This window comes from Nycticebus coucang, chromosome 10 (assembly GCF_027406575.1).
Source record: "Nycticebus coucang isolate mNycCou1 chromosome 10, mNycCou1.pri, whole genome shotgun sequence".
NCBI lineage: Eukaryota > Metazoa > Chordata > Mammalia > Primates > Lorisidae > Nycticebus > Nycticebus coucang.
Window position 1 is genome coordinate 8387134 of NC_069789.1, and position 19919 is coordinate 8407052.

The following is a 19919-nucleotide window of genomic DNA, read 5'->3' on the forward strand; positions in this document are numbered from 1 at the left end:
GTAAATCAATGCATTGCTTCCTTCCCTGAGAAATTCTTACTTTGAAAAACAAGTCAGCCAAACTAAACAATGCACTTAGTGATATAAGTGAGTTACTTTCTGGTACAAGCTTCTTACCTCTTTGCAGTCCTGTCCAGACAGTTTAGAGACCATGCTTGGAGTGGCACTGGTTTAGAAAATGTCAAGTACATCAATTATCACATGGAGGTAATGAGTGGTGGAGAAAGAATTCCAACCCAGGTTAGACTGGGCTTTTCCCCAATATTGCACTATCTTCTTAGTATTCAAGGAGTGAGATGATGGCCTCAGCAAACAACTCTGCAAAATTTTCTCTCTCCACAGGGCTCTCCCTCCCATTCTTTGCAATAATTTCCCAGTACATAAGTTATATTAGAAAAACAATGACTACTGTAAGTGTTCTATTAGAATTTTAGAAGACAGGCCTGGTGCAGTGGTTCACACCTGTAATCCTAGCACTCTGGGAGGCTGAGATGGGTGGATTGTTTGACCTCCAGAGTTTGAGACCAGCCTGAGCAAGAAGTACCCTGTCTCTAAAAATAACTGGGTATTGTGGTAGGGGCCTGTAGTCACAGCTACTTGGGAGGCTGAGGCAAGAGGATCATTGGAGCCCAAGAGTTTGAGGTTGCTGTGAGCTGTAACGCCATAGCACTTTACTGAGGATGACAAAGTAAGACTGTCTCAAAAATAAATAAATAATAAAAGAATTCTAGAAGACTGTGATATTGATACATGGTAATTCACTAAGGTGAAAGTAAGAAATTAAAATATTGTCCTCCGAAAATAAAACAAATGAAGCCTGCACATATCATGGATACCCCTGACCATCAGTAGGCGTGAATCCAGAAACTGCACGAATAAATGTGTGGTTAAGAAGTGTGGAAACGGGCGGCGCCTGTGGCTCAGTCGGTAGGGCGCTGGCCCCATATGCCGAGGGTGGCGGGTTCAAACCCGGCCCCGGCCAAACTGCAACAAAAAATAGCCGGGCGTTGTGGCGGGCGCCTGTAGTCCCAGCTGCTCGGGAGGCTGAGGCAAGAGAATCGCTTAAGCCCAGGAGTTGGAGGTTGCTGTGAGCTGTGTGAGGCCACGGCACTCTACCGAGGGCCATAAAGTGAGACTCTGTCTCTACAAAAAAAAAAAAAAAAAAGAAGTGTGGAAACACCCAATACACTACCTACAGTGACCTGGCCACAACCCCAGGGAGACAGGCTTGGTTGTCATTTCAAAGCCCCAGTCTGCTGTTTTGTGCCCTGCATGGGTTGACTCTGTGCTTAGAATGGCAGTGATCGGCCTAGTGTGGGAAAGGAAGTCAGACACCCAGACTTGGCCGTGTTCATCCAGCGCAGATTGTTCTCAGTTGAGAGGCAATTGTGAGTCATCAGGCATTCCAGAATTCAGTGAAATATCTCTCAAAACTATCCCCTCAAGCCTGGAACGGTGGCACATGTCCGCAGTCTCAGGCACTCAAGAGGCTGAGGTGGAAGGATGGCTTGAGCCCAGGAGTTTTTTTGTTTTGTTTGTTTTGGCCGGGGCTAAAAACCGGGGCTAAAAAAAAAAAAAAAGAATGAGGAATCAGATGGCATGAAAGTCGAGAAAATTTAAAAAAATAAAATAAAATAAGGCTTGGTGACTGTAAAATAAATAAAAAATAAAATTAACAAAATAAAAATTTTAAATGTTGAGAAAATAGTAGCCTGTTTGTATTGCTCATTCACTTCCAAAACTAATGAATATGATGTCAAAAATGGCATAAATTAAACACTTTGCAGCCTTTTCCTATCCTTAAATTTGATATTTTCAGTGTAGAATCTGTGTAAGTAAAAGTTAAAAAAAAAAAAAAGAGGGCGGCGCCTGTGGCTCAAGGAGTAGGGCGCCGGTCCCATATGCCGGAGGTGGTGGGTTCAAACGCAGCCCAGGCCAAAAACCACAAAAAAAAAAAGAATTGAGAAAAGAGGTTGGGCATGTTGGCTCAAACCTATAAACTCAGTACTTTGCGAAGCTGAGGTAGGAGGATCACTTTGAGGCCAGATGTTCAAGATCAGTCTGGGCAATATCATGAGATGCCATTTTTTTAAAAAAAATTTTAAAAATGAGTCAAGCATAGTGGTGCCTAGCTACTCATGAGGCTGAGGCAGGAGGATTGCTTGAGTGCTGGAGTTTGAACTTGCACTGAGCTATGATTATGCTACTGCACTCTAGCCTGGGCAACCGAGCAAGATTTTGTCTCCAAAAAAAAATTATCATCATCATCATCATAAGATACAAAAGAAAATTGAGAAAATAATAGGAACCACATGGTTCAGAAAAGTGGCAAAAGGCAAGAATAAGCAAAGGCTTTGGAAAAGAATGAAAGTAAAACAATGTTGGAGGGTGACGGGGAAATTTTTACGGTGTAGATGGGAGACACTGTCACATAGTGATAGGAGGGCCCAGGAAAAATCAGAAGTACCCAAGATGGTCAGTGTTAAGAAACCGAGGCTAGGTAGTGCCTATGGCTCAAAGGGTTGGGCACTGACCCCATATGCTGGAGGTAGTGGGTTCAAGCCCGGCCCCGGCCAAAAACTGAAAAAAAAAAAAAAATAAATAAATATATAAAGAAAAGTTAGTTTTGGGTGGCTCCTGTGGCTCAAAGGGGTGGGGCGCCATCCCCATATGCTGGAGGTGGCGGGTTCAAACCCAGCCCTGGCCAAAAACTGCAAAAAAAAAAAAAAAAAGAAACCGAGGCTAAGGAGTGGGGATTAGGAAGGTAAAAGGCTGAAATTCAGTGACATGAGGATAATGGCTCACAGGCATGAAGGGGTTAGCATTTTCTTTCTTTCTTTTTTTTTTTTTGAGACAGAGTCTCAGTATGTCGCCCTCCGTAGAGTGCTGTACTGTCACAGCTCACAGCAACCTGCAACTCCTGGGATTAGGCAATTCTCTTGCTGGGACTACAGGTGCCCACCACAGAGCCCGGCTACTTTTTGTTGCAGTTTGGCTGGGGCTGGGTTCAAACCCATCACCTTTGTTTTTTTGTTTTTTTTTTTTTTAGAGACCAGAGTCTTATTTTGTCGCCCTCGGCAGAGTGCCTTGGCGTCACAGCTCACAGCAACCTCCAGCTTTGGGCATAGGTGATTCTTTTGCCTCAGCCTCCCAATAGCTGGGACTACAGGCGCTCATCACAACACCTGGCTATTTTTTTGTTGCAATTTGGCCGGGGCCAGGTTTGAACCTGCCACCCTCAGCATATGGGACTGGCACCCTACTCACTGAGCCACAGGAGCCACCCCCACCACCCTTAGTATATGGGGTCTGCGCCTTACCCACTGAGCCCAGGTGCTGCCCAGAAAAAGAATACCTACCTATATTCTAATGATTTTGTTGAGTGTTGAGAAAAATAGATGAGAAACGGATTTTTTTTGTCCTAACAAAGCTCATAACGTACTTTATAAAAAGTATTAATAGAATACACATGCTGTGGCTGGGCGTGGTGGCTCACGCCTATAGTCCCAGCGCTGTGGGAGGCCGAGGTGGGTAGATTGCCTGAGCTCAAAGGTTCGAGACCAGTATGAGCAGTGAGCCAGAGTAAGACCCCGTCTCTACTAACATCAAAGAACTGGATATTGTGGTGGGCGTCTGTAATCCCAGCTACTGGGGAGGCAACGGGAAAGAGCATCACCAGGGCGGCACCTGTGGCTCAGTGAGTAGGGCGCCGGCCCCATATACCGAGGGTGGTGGGTTCAAACCCAGCCCCGGCCGAACTGCAACAACAACAACAAAAAAAATAGCTGGGCGTTGTGGCGGGCGCCTGTAGTCCCAGCTACTCGGGAGGCTGAGGCAGGAGAATCACATAAGCCCAAGAGCTGGAGGTTGCTGTGAGGGCAGTAAAGTGAGACTCTGTCTCTACCAAAAAAAAAGAAAAAAAAGAAAGAGCATCACCAGAGGAAGAAGAAAATGAATAAAAAAAAAAAAAAAAAAGAAGAGGGCGGCACCTGTGGCTCAAGGAGTAGGGTGCTGGTCCCATATGCCGGAGGTGGCAAGTTCAAACCCAGCCCTGGCCAAAAAAAAAAAAAAAAAAAAAAAAAGAAGAAGAAAATGTATTTAAAAAAAAATGAAGAAGAATGAACAAGCAAGCTGAAATTAAAAATAAAATTTTTTTTTCTAAATAAAAAAGAAAGAATACACATGCTGTAATGGATCCTTTTCCCTTTTCTATTGAAGGCAACTTTCTTTGTCTGGAGTGTCCCTTCCATGAACTTGGTGCCAACACATCAGGTAATAGCAGCAATTATAGAGTAAGATTTTTTCCCCCCGGTTCATTAAGCTGGAAATGTTACATTTCTCTTTCATATCTAAACTGTGTTTTGTTTCCTGTCTAATTATCCATGTTGATGTTTTAAAGTGGGCAGAAGAATAGATTTTATTTATTTTGTTTGCAAATCTATCATAAGGGTAATTTCTTCTCGAGTAGAAAATGAGACATAGGACTTAGGAACCCTGGTAGTTTTCTGTCTAGGTTTGCCAAAAACTAAATATGAGTGATCAAACATCTTCTCATTGCAACGAGTTGGATTAGGTAATTTTTTTTTTTTTTTTTTAGAGACAGAGTCTCACTTTATGGCCCTCGGTAGAGTGCCGTGGCATCACACAGCTCACAGCAACCTCCAACTCCTGGGCTTAAGCGATTCTCTTGCCTCAGCCTCCCGAGTAGCTGAGACTACAGGCGCCCGCCACAACGCCCGGCTATTTTTTGGTTGCAGTTCAGCCGGGGCCAGGGTTGAACCCGTGACCCTCGGTATATGGGGCCGGCGCCTTACCGACTGAGCCACAGGTGCCGCCAGGATTAGGTAATTTTTAAGGGCCCTTCTTACTCTGATAATCTACATGAAGTGGACTAACATTCAAAAATCAATGACCAGCGGGCGGCGCCTGTGGCTCAGTGAGTAGGGCGCCGGCCCCATATACCGAGGGTAGTGGGTTCAAACCCAGCCCCGGCCAAACTGCAACAACAACAACAACAACAAAAAAAAAATAGCCGGGCGTTGTGGCGGGCGCCTGTAGTCCCAGCTGCTCGGGAGGCTGAGGCAAGAGAATTGCGTTAAGCCCAAGAGTTAGAGGTTGCTGTGAGCCGTGTGACGCCACGGCACTCTACCGAGGGCGGTACAGTGAGACTCTGTCTCTACAAAAAAAAAAAAAAAAAAAATCAATGACCAGCAACTTAAAAAAAAAAAAAATTCTACTATAGTGATGGAATATAGCCTTTTTTTTTGGCCAGGGCTGGGTTTGAACTTGCCACCTCCGGCATATGGGACCGGTATATGAGGCCGGTGCCCTACTCCTTGAGCCACAGGCACCACCCCTGGATTAAAATTTTAAATGCTTGAGGACTTAAAACACCAAAGTTAATATAGGATGTGTACATGCACTTGGATTATATATGTTCACTAGACAAAATCAGGCTGAGAATGCATCTAATAAACTTGGCACAAAACATTTGTTGAAATAGGTGACCTGTCTTCTCACTGGAACATGACTTGTCTTCATGGCCATTGCTTTCTACTGCACAGCCAAATTTTCTTACCCAGATTTCCTTACAGGCAGTGAAAGATTTACAACTCATGAGTATTATTTGCAACACCATTGACCAAAAGAAGCTTACAAGTGTAACTATCACATGGCCTCTGGAATCTAACTTAACAATGCTCTAAGGCTGGAGGCACCTGTAGCACAGTGGTTACAGCGCCAGCCACATACACCAAGGTTGGAGGGTTTGAACCCAGTCGGGGCCAGCTAAACAACAACCACTGCAACAAAAAATAGCCGGGTGTTGTGGCGGGTGTCTGTAGTCCCAGCTACTCGGGAGGCTGAGGCAAGAGAATTGCTTGAGCCTAAGAGTTTGAGGTTGCTGTGAACTGTGATGCCACAGCATTCTACCCAGGCGACATAGTGAGACTGTCTCAAAAAAAAAAAAAAAAAAGAAAAGAAAACAATGCTCTAAGGCAGTGGTTTTCTAAGTAGCAACGAAAATAATTTTATCGTGGGGGTCACCACAACATGAGGAACTGTATTAAAGGCTCGTAGCATTAGGAAGGTTGAGAACCACTGCTTTAAGGCAAGCACGATTCTTGTAAAGATTGAAAATAAAATGTGACACCATGTAAGTGCACAGCCTACAGAGGGAAGTGCAGTGCGGTCTGGGTCCTGTCACTATGTTTTGGTCAACAATGAACAGAAAATACAATGGAGGCCAGTGATGTAGCTATTGTAATGCCCTAGCACGATTACTTCATTTCTTTAGAAATTGAGTGCAGCCTAAGGGTACTGTGTTTGTGAAGTCTCCAGTAAGGCACAGTAATGTCCTAGGCCTTCACATTCACTCCCCAATTACTCACCCAGAGCCACTTCTAGTCCTGAAAGTTCCATTCATGGTAAGTGGCCTAGACAGGTGTACGATTTTATCTATTATACCCTATTTTTACTGTACTTTTCCTTGCTTGTATATGTTTAGATGCATAAATACTTTGTGTTACAATGGCCTAGTACAGTAACATGCTGTATAGGTTTGTAGCCTAGGAGGAATAGGCTGTGCCAAATAGCCTAAGAGTATAGCAGGCTATTCCATCTAGGTTCACGTGAGTACGTGCTGACGTTTGCACAACAGTGAAATTGTCTGACGACTCATTTCTCAGAGCACATCTTCTTTGCTGAGCAACATATGACTGTATTTCAAGATCTGTCACTAGTGATGGTCTTTCTGTTTAAGGGACAGAGAAATCAGGACCAGAAAGTTTTAGCTAGGATACATAAATTTTTGTTTTGTTTTTGTAGTGACAGAGTGTTACTCTATTGCCCTCAGTACAGTGCTGTGACGTCACACAGCTCACAGCAACCTCCAACTCCTGGGCTTAGGTGATTCTCCTGCCTCAACTTCCCAAGTAGGTGGGACTACACGCAGCTGCCACAACGCCTGGCTTTTTTTTTGTTGCAGTGTGGCCGGGGCCAGGTTTGAACCCGCCACCCTCGGTATATGTGGCTGGTTCCCTACCCACTGAGTCAAGGCGCTACCCAGGATACATAATTTTTTTTTTTTTTTGTGGTTTTTGGCTGGGGCTGGGTTTGAACACGCCACTTCCGGCATATGGGACCGGCGCCCTACCCCTTTGAACCACAGGAGCCATCCAGGATACCTAAATTTTTAAGAGTATCTCTGGGATGCTGGGTGTGGTGGTTCATGCTTGTAATCCCAGCATCTTGGGAGGCCAAGATAGGACAATTGGTTAAGGCCAGGAGCTAGAGGCCAGTGAGGGAACATAGAACCCTGTGTCTACCAAAAAACCAAAAATAATTAGTCCAGCATGGCAGTGCATGCCAGTAGTCTTAGGTACTTGGGAGGGTGAGGCAGGAGGATCCCTGGAGTCCAGAGTTCAGGGCTGCAGTGAGGTATGATCACATACAACTGCACTCCAGCCTGGGCAACACAGTGAGACTCTCAAAAAAAAAAAAAAAAAAAGTAACTTTAAGATGTGAAAGAAAGGAGAGGTAGAGGGAGGAAAAAAAATTAACAAGGAATTAATTGTGGTGCCATGTTTATGAGAAATATTATCAGGATTTGAAGAAAGAAATAAAAATTTGTAGTTTTGGGGGCTACCAAAAAGCATGACAAATAATTTAAAGACTATACTTTATACTGAAATATATTTAAAATTTTATGTAAAAATGTTTATTATTACTTTTCTTCTTTAAAACTTGTAGATTTGATTTAATGTTGAAAGGGGTGGCAGAATGTGCCACCCCAAAATATGCCACTTTGGCCTGAAGATTATTTTAAGCTAAAGGCATTTGAGAAACAGCAGATACAAGAGGGTCACTCTGTCCTCCCTGTACCAGAGGAAGTGATATTCTTGTCAACAGAGATGGGGAGTCAAGGCTGAGAAAAATTTGTACAAACAGACCTTGTTAAAGTAACTCTTATCTTCCTTTAGTTTTCCCATACACTTTAGTTACTTTTCCATGATCACCACTCTTTGTTGAATCTACTATATCAGCATTTAGGTTTGCCACTTCTTTGGGTCTTCATGTTCCTGGGGGGAACATGTAAAAATCTGTACCTTTTCTCTTATTAATCTCGCTTATGTCAATTGAATTCTCAAATCCAGCCAGGGACCCTACCAGGGGAGAGGTAAAGTTTTGCCTCCCTTACAATGTCTGTTTTTTTAAACAAAAGAAACAAAATCCATCCCAAAATATTGGTGGCAAATCATTTGACAATTCATGTCCCCACCCATAAAATGAGGTGTCTGGCTTAGAGTATCTCCACAGTCCCTTTTAATCTAATATTGTGTGTTTTGCCTGGAATGGTGAAATTGATTAAGTATTTACTCACTAAACAATTCTTTTCTTTCTTTTTTTTTTTTTTTGAGACAGAGTCTCACTTTAGTAGTAATGCCGTGGCATCACAGCTCACAGCAACCTCCAGTTCTTGGGCTTAGGTGATTCTCTTGCCTCAGCCTCCCAAGTAGCTGGGATTACAGGTGCCCGCCACAACACCTGGCTATTTTTTTGTTGTTGTTGCAGTTTGGCCGGGGCGGGGCTTGAACTTGCCACCCCCGGTATATGGGGCTGGAACCCTACTCACTGAGCCACAGGCGCCGCCCTAAACAATTATTTTCATACTTATTTATGTAGTAGCCACTATGTCATTACTATGGAAATGAAGTGGGGAACAAGAAAAAAATGATTTTTCATTGACCTAGTTTATTGTCAACTGGAGAAATCAACTGAGTGGGGGGGACTGAGTATTATAACAAATAATCTCCACAAAAAATGATGAAAATGTAGCTGTTAGGACAAAGGTAATTGTCTCTATGAGACAGACAAGCTCCGTTGCTGTTGTTATTAAAGAAAAGTAGTAAGGCTTTCCTATTTGTAAAACGAAATGGAGATCCAATTCAGAACACCTTTAAATTCTCTGAAATAAGATAGCTGTCAGTCACTCTCAGGATGCTGGGATAACATTAAAATATTTTCTCAAATAAAAAAATTCCAGGGTGGCGCCTGTGGCTCAGTCAGTAAGGCGCCGGCCCCATATACTGAGGGTGGCGGGTTCAAACCTGGCCCCGGCCAAACTGCAACCAAAAAATAGCTGGGTGTTGTGGCGGGCGCCTGTAGTCCCAGCTGCTCGGGAGGCTGAGGCAAGAGAATCGCTTAAGCCCAGGAGTTGGAGGTTGCTGTGAGCTGTGTGAGGCCACGGCACTCTACCGAGGGCCATAAAGTGAGACTCTGTCTCTACAAAAAAAAAAAAAAAACAAAAAATTCCAAATGGAAGCATGAAGATATGTTTTAGTTATAATTTTCTAGGCCTTTTATCAATATAACTTATGACAATATAGGTGAAAAGGGAATAAGGTTCTGAGCTAGATACATACTTCCCTTTAATTTTTCCAACTCTGTTGAGGAAACAGGCTCAAAAAAGTGAAGTAATCTAAATAAAGTCATATTTTGCTAAAGTGGTAAAAGGCATTAAAATCCAAGTTTGTCAGGATATAAATGATTACATTCTTGTCACTATACTTCTTCCAGTAAGGAACATTTTTGAAGCTGTGTTTACCAAAGTCTATTTTGTGGGACACTAAAGAGGCAAGATGTTCCACAAACATAAATAGATGTCATGGTCAAATAACTTTGGGAAAGCCAGGCCTATTAAAGGCAGGGAAGTATTACATTAAAAAAAAGTTCAATTTTATGTAACCACGCTTTTCCCCAAACTCATTTGAACATCAAACCCACATTTTTTTTCATTTAATTCTTGTCAACTTTTTGTTGTTGTTGTTGTTGTTGTTGCAGTTTTCAGCCAGGGCTGGGTTTGAACCTGCCATCTCCATCATATGGGGCGCTACTCCTTGAGCCACAGGCACCGCCCTCTTGTCAACATTTTATGAAACCAATTAAAATAATCTGGCATATGCTCAGTTAAATGACTGAAAGAAAAAAGGATTAAAACAGAGCTTTAAATTCAGTTTGCAAAGCAACTAAAATAAAATAGTTATCAGGTATGAGAGAAGCATTTTAAAAAGATACAGTCTGTCCTCCCAGTGTAGCTGGGAGATGGGGGTGGTGGGTGGATAAGAGTCAGAGGAAAAAAGGGAAATAATACATACAGCATATTTTCAGCACATGTTTTAAGCAATTCCTGTGGGCTGAAATTGAAGGAAAGATTTGGGAAAGAGAAGAAGTTAGAGTTGGCCCTGAGGGATGTTAAGATTTAGATGGGGAGAAGATGGCAGGAGACACTGAAAGGCAAAGCATGTCTGCAAGAGAGAAAAGAGAGGATTTTTAGGAACTAGGTAGGCAAATAAAATAGGACAGGTAGAGTTGGCTTGGATTATAGAAATCATGAGGGAAGGAAAAATCTGAAAAATCACGTAGAAAGTCAATTCATCTGGACAAGTGTGATTGAGAAAATTTTTGAATTTTACAACTGGAAGGGCTCCTGGAGCAAAACTGATAAATGTCTGTCTAACGAAATAGTCGATTCTCCAATGCAGTACCTCTTACCCTAAAGACCTGAGAACTAAAGCCCAGAGAGGTCCTAATGTCTGTCACACAGTTCACGAGAGCAGACCGGAGTTGATGACTCATGGCTTCTATCGAGAAATAAATTACTCACGGATTGAGCAAAACCGGTGCCAAAAAAAGGAAGTGTGGAATGTGGAGCAAGGCAAGGATATAAATCAGCACATCTGACAAAGGGATGGTTTCCGTTTGAAAAAGTCTATTTAAAATAATTAAGCGGGGCGGCGCCTGTGTCTCAGTGGGTAGGGCGCTGGCCCCACATACTGAGGGTGGCGGGTTCAAACAAAAAATAGCCAGGCGTTGTGGCCGGCACCTGTAGTCCCAGCTACTCGGGAGGCTGAGGCAAGAGAATCGCCTTAGCCCAGGTGTTGGAGGTTGCTCTGAGCTGTGTGATGCCACAGCACTCTGTCTCTACAAAAAATAAAAATAAAAATAAATAATAATAATAATAATAATAAAATAATTAAGCAACTGATTAATCCTACTGCAAAAGCGGTACTCTTGTGATTGTTTCCCTGCCACAGTTTAGCCCCATACCTATTGCAAACAATAATGATATATTTGGAGGTTGCTGCCAATAACAAAACAAAAATTATAGCAGAAAGAAAATTACATTTCTAAAAGGCAGCAATATCTCAGAAAGAATATGGGGCCAGGAACGATGGATCATTCTAGACTGTAGTTCCAACTACACAGAAGGCTGGGGTGGGGAGGATCCCTTGAAGCTGGATTTCCAGGTACACACTGCTCTCTGACAGTTCCTGTGAATAGCACCACGACTCCAGATTGGGCAACATGGAGATCCTGTCTTTAAAAAAGACAAGAAATAATAATAAATATATTTATAATTATCATTTAATATTATTGTTATAACAAATAATACAAAATTTAAAAATCACATGGGAAAAGGTATCAGAGAAGTATGACCTTTTCCCAGTCTACCGTCCATTAAAATCCTTTTATTGCCTACGTAACAATAGGGGCACATTCCCTATTAATATTTGTTTGAAACGTGCTGGGTGCTGGGACTAGCTTCAAAGGAGGATAGTAACAGCAAATAAAAGAAATTCCACAGAGAAACCCAAGGATGATCAATAAGATAACATTCATTTGGGGTTAAAAAAAAAAAAAAAAAAGCCAGGGCCGGGTTTGATGGGGTAAATTTTTTTTTTTTTTTTTTTTTTTTTTTTTTTATAGAGACAGAGTCTCACTGTACTGCCCTCGGGTAGAGTGCCGTGGCGTCACACGGCTCACAGCAACCTCTAACTCTTGGGCTTACGCGATTCTCTTGCCTCAGCCTCCCGAGCAGCTGGGACTACAGGCGCCCGCCACAACGCCCGGCTATTTTTTTGTTGCAGTTTGGCCGGGGCTGGGTTTGAACCCGCCACCCTCGGCATATGGGGCCGGCGCCCTACTCACTGAGCCACAGGTGCCGCCCGATGGGGTAAATTTTTAACAAAAAACGAGGCTAGGCTGCATGAGCATCGGTGGCCGTGAAAGCAAAGATATTGAAAAAACACAGGACAGGGATGGGGTGGGGAGCGTTTCTCCAGAAGTCTGGGGGTCCATTTTGGCATAAAAAGTTGGAGCACAGAACAAAAAACAAAGACCAAATGTAGCAGCCAGTAGGGAAAAATATTACCTCTTGGTCGCCGGCCGGCTAATCGCGCCCCGGGTGCAACCTCCACTCCCGACTCCAAACAGGGCGTGTGGGCGGGGCCGCCGGAAGGGCCCGCGCGCAAGGCACTATGGGATTCGTAGTCTTTCTCCTCCGCAGCTCCTGGTTGGAGAAAACTCTATTTTATGTAAATAATCCGCCCTCCCAACTTCGCTTCCCTCTCCTCCCTTTCCCTCCCCCACCTTCTTTCACAGAGAGTTTGAAAATTCCCGCGGAGCCGGCGCCCGATCCCGGAACCGTCGCGAGAACTCAGGGCTCCGCAGGCCGCGAATTCCCTTCCTTCTCCCCTCCCTCTGCGCCCTCTCCCTCCCCGTCTCTCTCCTCCCCCTCTGGGGCGTGTGGGATTCGGTCTGTCGGCCCAGGGTAATGCGCGCAGCGGACACGGCGCTGTCCGAGGCAAACAGCCCGAGTTTTAAAGGGGAGGACCCGGCACCGCGGCGAGAGCAGCGACTGCATTTTAACCGCGGAGCGGCCTGCGTGCCTGCAGCGGCGAAGACATTCTCGAGGAGGGCCGGGGGTGTGGAGCTGAGCCGGCCAGGGAGGTCGCAGGCGGAGGCCGGCGAGCGGAGCAACAGCTTCAGCGGGGCGGAGGCGGGGTGAGCCCTGCCGGTGGCGGCTGCGTCTCCCGGGAGATGCTGTGACGGACCCGCGCGGGAGGAGCTCGTGCCCGGCCTCGCGCCCCCCTGGACTCGGCCTGCGGCGGCGCCGTCTCCCGCCCTTCTCAGGTAGGGGGAAGGGCAGCAGGGAGGCTGGGTCCGCGCGGCGGAGGGTGGAAGGCAGGTCGGTGCGGCCTGGGCCGCGAGCGGCGGCTCGGCTTCTCCCGCCGCGCAGGGCCCGCCTCGCGCGGGGCCTAGGCTTCCGTTCGCCTGCCGAGGGGGCAGCCGTTGCCGGACTAGCGGGTCGGGCTCGAGGGGGCGGTCGCGGGCGGCGGGCGGCACCGCACGCTCCGGGGCGCCAGAGAACGTTACATAACGTCTTTGGCGCTGGAGCGGCGGCGGCACATGGCGTCTGCGAAGCGCGGCGGCGCTCACCTGGGGGGGTGGCCTCCGGGTCCTCTGCCACCCTGGGCGCACCCGGACCTCCGCTCTTTCTGCGACACGTTTGAAACCTTGGGGGACCTTTCCGTGGGGTACGTTACTGCGCCGTGAGACCACCTTACATTAGTATGTGCTGGACATGTTCCTGGGCCTGGCCGGGGTGACTCCAAGGCGGGGGAATGTGACTGGTTATTAGAAGTGTGCGGCACAGTTCGGTGGATCTATCAGATGAAGGAGGTTTAAATGAACAATACATCTTGGAGTGGGCATTCATTTGCGCCCACCTGGGAAGTTGAGGACAATTACTTTTGCCACTGGTTTACTTTTTTTTGTTGTTGAGGGATAGGTTAATTTTGTTGTCAAAGCCAACGAGGTTCATACTAGCTGAGTATAGTTAGATGGACGCTATTTTTATTTCTTTTCAAATAGTTGGGGATTTTTTTTTTTAAGAACCAGGTTAATTAGAACAAAACAGGTCTTTTGGAAACTCTAAATTTCAGTTTATTGTAAAAATATCCCAAAGAGCCTATGGATTTTTTTTTTTTTTTTTGCGGTTTTGGCCAGGGCTGGGTCTGAACCCGCCACCTCTGGCATATGGGGCCAGCGCCCTACCCCTTTGAGCCACAGGTGCCGCCCGAGCCTATGGATTCTTAGAACCGTCCTTTGTGAGCTTTTTACTGGTAGGTTCTGCAAGGAGCTAAAAAATTAGAGTGGGTTTACTTGGAGGATTTGACCAAAAATGACAAGCTCAGTTAAATTTAATAAGTGTATTATTAATTTATTAATACACTTAATGAATACACTTAAGTGCTATAGGGAGTCTACATTCTCTCTGTACCAATTCCCATTTATTTATTTATTTGTGGAAACAGAATCTCACTTTGTCGCCCTCTGTAGATTGCTGTGGCATCACAGCTCACGGCAACCTCCAGCTCCTGGGCTTGGGCGATTCTCTTGCCTCAGCCTCCCGGTGCCCGCCACAACGCCCGGCTATTTTTTGGTTGCAGTTTGGCCCGGGCTGAGTTTAAACCCACCACCCTCGGTATAAGGGCCCCGCGCCCTACCCACTGAGCCACAGGTGCTGCCTCCAATTCCCAATTTTTTAAATGTAAAAGATTGTTATACAGCAATTGTGGGCAAGACACATTTTCATTTACGGAAATACAATGTTTTTTTTTTTTTTTTTTTTCACTTCTAATGAATGTTTTTAGGGGCTCCGGGTTTTATGTTTGTTTTTCCTAGAATGAAGTATTGTTTCCTTTGTTAGCTCATCATTCCTATAGTAAGTCTATTCTGTCTAGCCTATGTGTTCACAAATCTTATGCTTCAGCTGTTTCAGAATCATTGCCAATCTAGGGCCCATTCTTTTGATTTTTTTTTTTTTTTTTTTTTGAGACAGAGTCTTGAGCTGTCACCCTGAGTGCCATGGTATCATAGCTCCCCAGCAACCTCCAACTCTTGGGCTCAAATGGGATCCTGTTGCCTCAGTTTTTCTATTTTTAGTAGAGATGGGGGTCTTGCTTTCTGCTCAGGCTGGTCTGGAATTTCTGAGTTCAAGTAATCCACAGGCCTTTACCTCCCAGAGTGCTAGGGTTACAGGTGTGAGTCACCTTGGCCCGGCTTTTATTTATTTATTTATTTATTTTCGAGACAGTCTTGCTCTGCAGTTCTAGTAGAGTGAGATGGTGTGGTAATAGCTCATTACAGTCTCAAACTCCTGGGCTCAAGTGATCCTCCTGCCTCATCCTCAGTAGTTGGGACTGCATGCGTGGGCCACCACACCTGGCTAATTTTTTCTATTTTTTGGTAGAGATGGGGGTCTCGACCGTGGTTCTGGCTGGTCTGGAACTCCCGACCTCAAACAATCCTGGCTTCTACTTTCCAGAGTGCTAGCATGGTGCATGGCTGCTGATGTTAAGCTCAGAAAACTATCTTTCTACCTTGCTTTCCCTTCCCAATACAGTGTTTGAGAAGTAGGGAAGTTTCTGAGTCCACTGATAGTTCACATTTAAATAATAGTTCTTAGTCTTTTTATTAGTCAAAAAGACCAATTAGAGTTCTGTTTTCTGAAGAATTCATTTACTTTGGCAATGTGTAATTTATAGAAAACTGATTTATAGTACTTATCTGTTTTAATATCTGCCCTAGTAATTTTGTGAATTTTGTTTTGCTTAATATTGAAACAGTGTATATTTAAATATAAATTGGGCCCACTATTGAGTATTTAAAAATTTACTGTATTAACATGTCTAGTCCATGTCCCTGATAGTATCCTGCAATATAGTATCCTGCTGTCCTAATTTGTACGTGTTTAGACCCTATTAGTTGCAAGACACTGCGACCTTGTGGAATAATGGAGAATGAGATTGATGATTTTTGCCTTTTTGGAGTGCATAGGGTAGTAGAGAAGACAAACACAAGTAATGGTTTTTTAAAAATCATGTTTAAGGGGCGGCGCCTGTGGCTCAGTCGGTAGGGCGCCGGCCCCATATACCGAGGGTGGCGGGTTCAAACCCGGCCCCGGCCAAACTGCAACCAAAAAATAGCTGGGCGTTGTGGCGGGTGCCTGTAGTCCCAGCTACTCGGGAGGCTGAGGCAAGAGAATCGCTTAAGCTCAGGAGTTGGAGGTTGCTGTGAGCTGTGTGAGGCCACGGCACTCTACCGAGGGCCATAAAGTGAGACTCTGTCTCTACAAAAAAAAAAAAAAAAAAAAAAAAAATCATGTTTAAGGTTGGTAACCAAAGTGAAGAGCAGTGAGCTCAGAGATGAGATTACACACGAGGAAGTTAGAATGATGCGTGGAACTTTGGCTAATGGTTGAGGAAACAGCATAAATAAAAGAATGAAAGTGCTAGGCAGTGGCAGAGGTAGTGAAGGAAGAGATTTTAGGAGACCAGACTGAAGGTAGCCTGGGCCTGGCAGGATATGGAGGGCTTTGATTGCCTGTGGCTAAGGTATCAATATGTAGGAGGGAGTTACTGAAGGTTTTTGAGGAAGGGAATGACATAATCCATCTGTGCTTTATCCAGGTGATGAACAGTTATTTTCTTTTTTCTTTTTCTTTTTTTTTTTGTAGAGACAGAGTCTCACTTTATGGCCCTCTGTAGAGTGCTGTGGCCTCACACAGCTCACAGCAACCTCCAACTCCTGGGCCTAAGTGATTCTCTTGCCTCAGCCTCCCAAGTAGCTGGGACTACAGGCACCCGCCACAATGCCCGGCTATTTTTTGGTTGCAGTTAGGCCAGGGCTGGGTTTGAACCCGCCACCCTCAGTATATCGGGCCGGCGCCTTACCGACTGAGCCACAGGCGCCACCCCTGAACAGTTATTTTCAATTTACAGCTAGTAGAATGTTCCTGCTCTGCCTTGTCTAGACTTTGGAAAGGAGTTGAAACTTTGTAAATTATAGAGGTTGCCAGTGCTACCATATTAAAAATGACTCTACTTGATTTTGTATTATATTGAACATAAATGCTTAATGTGTGTTTATGTCTTATGTCTTTATATGAAATATTCTTTCTACTATTTTAGCTTTTAGAAGTTCTTTTCAGTTGTGCTTAAATTTGAAAAATTTTGCCCTATAGATTCTAAGACTAACTTCTAACTTTCTAAAGGGTTTTTTCATTCATTGAACATTTTTTAAAATGTGCCAGGCATTATGATAACTTTGGAGAGATAAGTAGTCCCCTTTTCTAGATGCTTGAGTGTGAAAGGAAGGAAGATAGAATGTAGAACTGCAAGATTACAGGTATTAGTAAGTGGTAGAATATGGATTCAATGCCATTTATGTCTAATTCAGAGTTTGTGCCCTCCAATATTCTGACAGAGCCTGTGGTTATTGTACAACTTGCTATTTCTCAGATACTAAAGGCTTTGAGCAATTTTTTGCTCCTTAAATAAGGCATTGATATAGCCAAAGAAACTGCAAATTTCTTCGGCTAAGTAGAAGGCAGATCCAATTAAATTGTAGGACCCAGAAGTGAATTAAAACTGTTTTCCCAATACCAAGAAACAATAAAGTAGAGGGGAATGGTATGAAGGTAGGGGAACAGTTAGGGTACATACTGACAGTAGAGGGAAGCTGTAGTCAGCGTTTTTGTATGTCTAGCATTTTAGAATATAGTAAGCATTTTAGTATTGGTTGAATGAATTCAGAAATAGACTCAGAGTGATGAACTCTTATTGAATGTGGGAGACAAGAAAAGGGATTCACTAAGAAAGCAGAGCAGCTTTAAGAAGTCTAATTTACAGTCTTCTAATTTCTAAGTTTCTAAGGATGGCACTTGATACATTGATAAAATGTTAACCTTTTGGGATGTATTTATGATTTGGGTCATAGGCCAAATCTGTAGGTGTGCTTGGAATTTTTAAGATTTGAAAACATAAAATTTGGTTTAGCTCATAGCATACTGGTGTAGCATACTGATGTGGGTTCTATTTCTGATGAATCAATGCAGTGAATATTTCTGAATTCATTTTGGCAGAAGATACCAAAGAATACAATGAGAGACCTACTCACTGGTAAATTCAGAATTACAAATGTTTCACATAATATTATAGTTAGTTCCTTTCATTTTTGATTAACTATGGGTTTATAGAAATTCAGTTTCAAGCCCATCCTTCCCCCAGTTTAACAAGTTCTTGTTTCTTCAAATTGCTATCTCCTCCCTCTAAGGTTATGTTTTTTTCCCCTTGGATTTCTTCTTTCTAGCTTGACCATTGTTCCTTTCCTCAAAATTTTTTTGTTTCCATGTGTCAGTTTCATCTCTTTAACATTTATCTTTTGGGGGTAGACATTGAAGCAGTTTTTTCCTTGAAAGTAGTGTAGTGTGCTATACTCCCAAAGTGGTGGTACCATTGATAGGTGAGGTGGTCTACTTAAAACCACAAGACAGGGAGGCGCCTGTGGCTCAAGGAGTAGGGCGCTGGTCCCATATGCCGGAGGTGGCAGGTTCAAACCTAGCCCCAGCCAAAAAAACAAACAAAAAAACACAAGACAGATACCGGATCTGTCGTACTTGAAGATTTTAGTCTGATTAATGCCTACGATGTGGGCATCGTCTTCGTGGATTATAACTTTGTCCTTTTTGGGACTCTTTTCATCCATCTGTAATTTGCTATTTCTGTGTCATATTGAGGAAGGAATTTATTTTGTTTTTCAGAAGGGGTAAGTTTGTAATTTTCACCATGATTTGAATTATCTTTGTTGTAAGTTAAATAGTTAAGTTTCTGGTTATTCCTTTTTTTTTTATTGTTGAATCAATTAGAATCCTAATGTATTTATTATTTTAGTTTTGTACTTTGCTTTGTACAAAGCAGCCGTCATTGTTATTTGGCAGGCCTGGGCTGGATTCGAACCTGCCAGCTCAGGTGTACGTGGCTGGCGCCTTAGCTACTTGAGCCACAGGAGCCGAGCCTGCTCCAGCTTTTTAAATTAGTGGGAGCATGGTGTATCTTTACTATGGTAGTCATTAATTAGTAAATTATGGTAATACTGGGTTTAAATCTATCATCTTTCTATTTTTTTTTTTTTTTTTTTTGGTAGAGACAGAGTCTCACTTTACCACCTTCAGTAGAGTGCCATGATGTCACAGGACTCACAGCAACCTCTAGCTCTTGGGCTTCTGCGATTCTCCTGCCTCAGCCTCCCGAGCAGCTGGGATTACAGGCGCCTGCCACAACGCCCAGCTATTTTTTGGTTGCACTTCAGCCGGGGCTGGGTTTGAACCCGCCACCCTCGGTATATGGGGCTGGCGCCCTACTCACTGAGCCACAGGTGCCACCCTCATCTTTCTGTTTTTTATTTGTTTCATTTCATTTTCTCCTTTTGGCAGCCAACTTTTGGATTAACCTTTTTTTATGATGATATCCTCGTGATTGATTGTCTTTTCATTTTTTGTGTGTCTGAAAAAAATTCTTTATTTTGTCTTGATTTTTAAAAGGTATTTTCACTGGAGATAGAATATTAGGTTGACAGCTTTTTCTTTTTTCTTTTCAGAACTATAAATACATTGTTTTCACCTCTTCTGGCTTGTGCTGTTTGCAAAAAGAAGTCTCACATTCTTATCTTCATTTTTCTATGCTTTGTACCTTTTTCTCTGGCTCCTTTTAAGATCTTCTCTTTTTCTCTTGATTATGATATGTCTCGGTGTAGTTTCTTCATGTTTCTTGTGCTTGAGGTTTATTGAGCTTTTAGATTTGCAGATTATAATTTCCATCAAATTTGGGGAATTTTTGACTAGGTTTCAAATATTATACCATTACTTTTTCTCTCTCTCTCTCTTTAGAGCCTCTAGTTACACATAACTAGGGCACTTGAGGTCACCCCATAGCTCACTGATGGTGTGTTCTCCCAGTCTTGCCCCCAGAATCTTTTTTTCCCCTCTGTGCTTCATTTTAGTTTCTATTGTGGGTCTTCAAGTTCACTAGACATTTAATACGTTTCTAACCTATAGAAATTTGCTTTTGTCTTTTTATGTCTTCCAAATCTTTTCTTAACATGTTTATGTTTCCCTCAACCATCTTGAACGTAGCTCTTATGGCTGGAATAACAGATATTCTTGTGTAGTAATTCTAACTTTTGTGTCATTTCTAGATCTCTTTGTCAGTGGATTTTTTTCCCCATGTTGTGATTCA

At 43.6% G+C, this 19919-nt stretch overlaps 1 protein-coding gene and 1 non-coding gene across 4 annotated transcripts in view; both read left to right on the top strand.

Annotated features, from left to right (window-relative positions):
* The first annotated feature begins 1709 nt into the window (after window positions 1-1709).
* On the top strand, window positions 1710-1844 carry LOC128597974 (small nucleolar RNA SNORA13). The gene has a single exon (XR_008383506.1). It is a non-coding gene; the product is annotated as a small nucleolar RNA SNORA13 (small nucleolar RNA).
* An 11071-nt stretch (window positions 1845-12915) lies between these two features.
* AHCTF1 (AT-hook containing transcription factor 1) overlaps window positions 12916-19919 on the top strand; it is an 85796-nt gene continuing 78792 nt past the window's right edge. For 2 of the 3 annotated variants that reach the window (XM_053606744.1, XM_053606745.1), the window contains exon 1: window positions 13267-13376. The gene's annotated coding sequence lies outside the window, so the exon portion shown is untranslated. Of the gene's footprint in view, window positions 12973-13266; window positions 13377-19919 lie in introns of those variants that run through there. The other variant, XM_053606746.1, reaches the window with a different exon arrangement.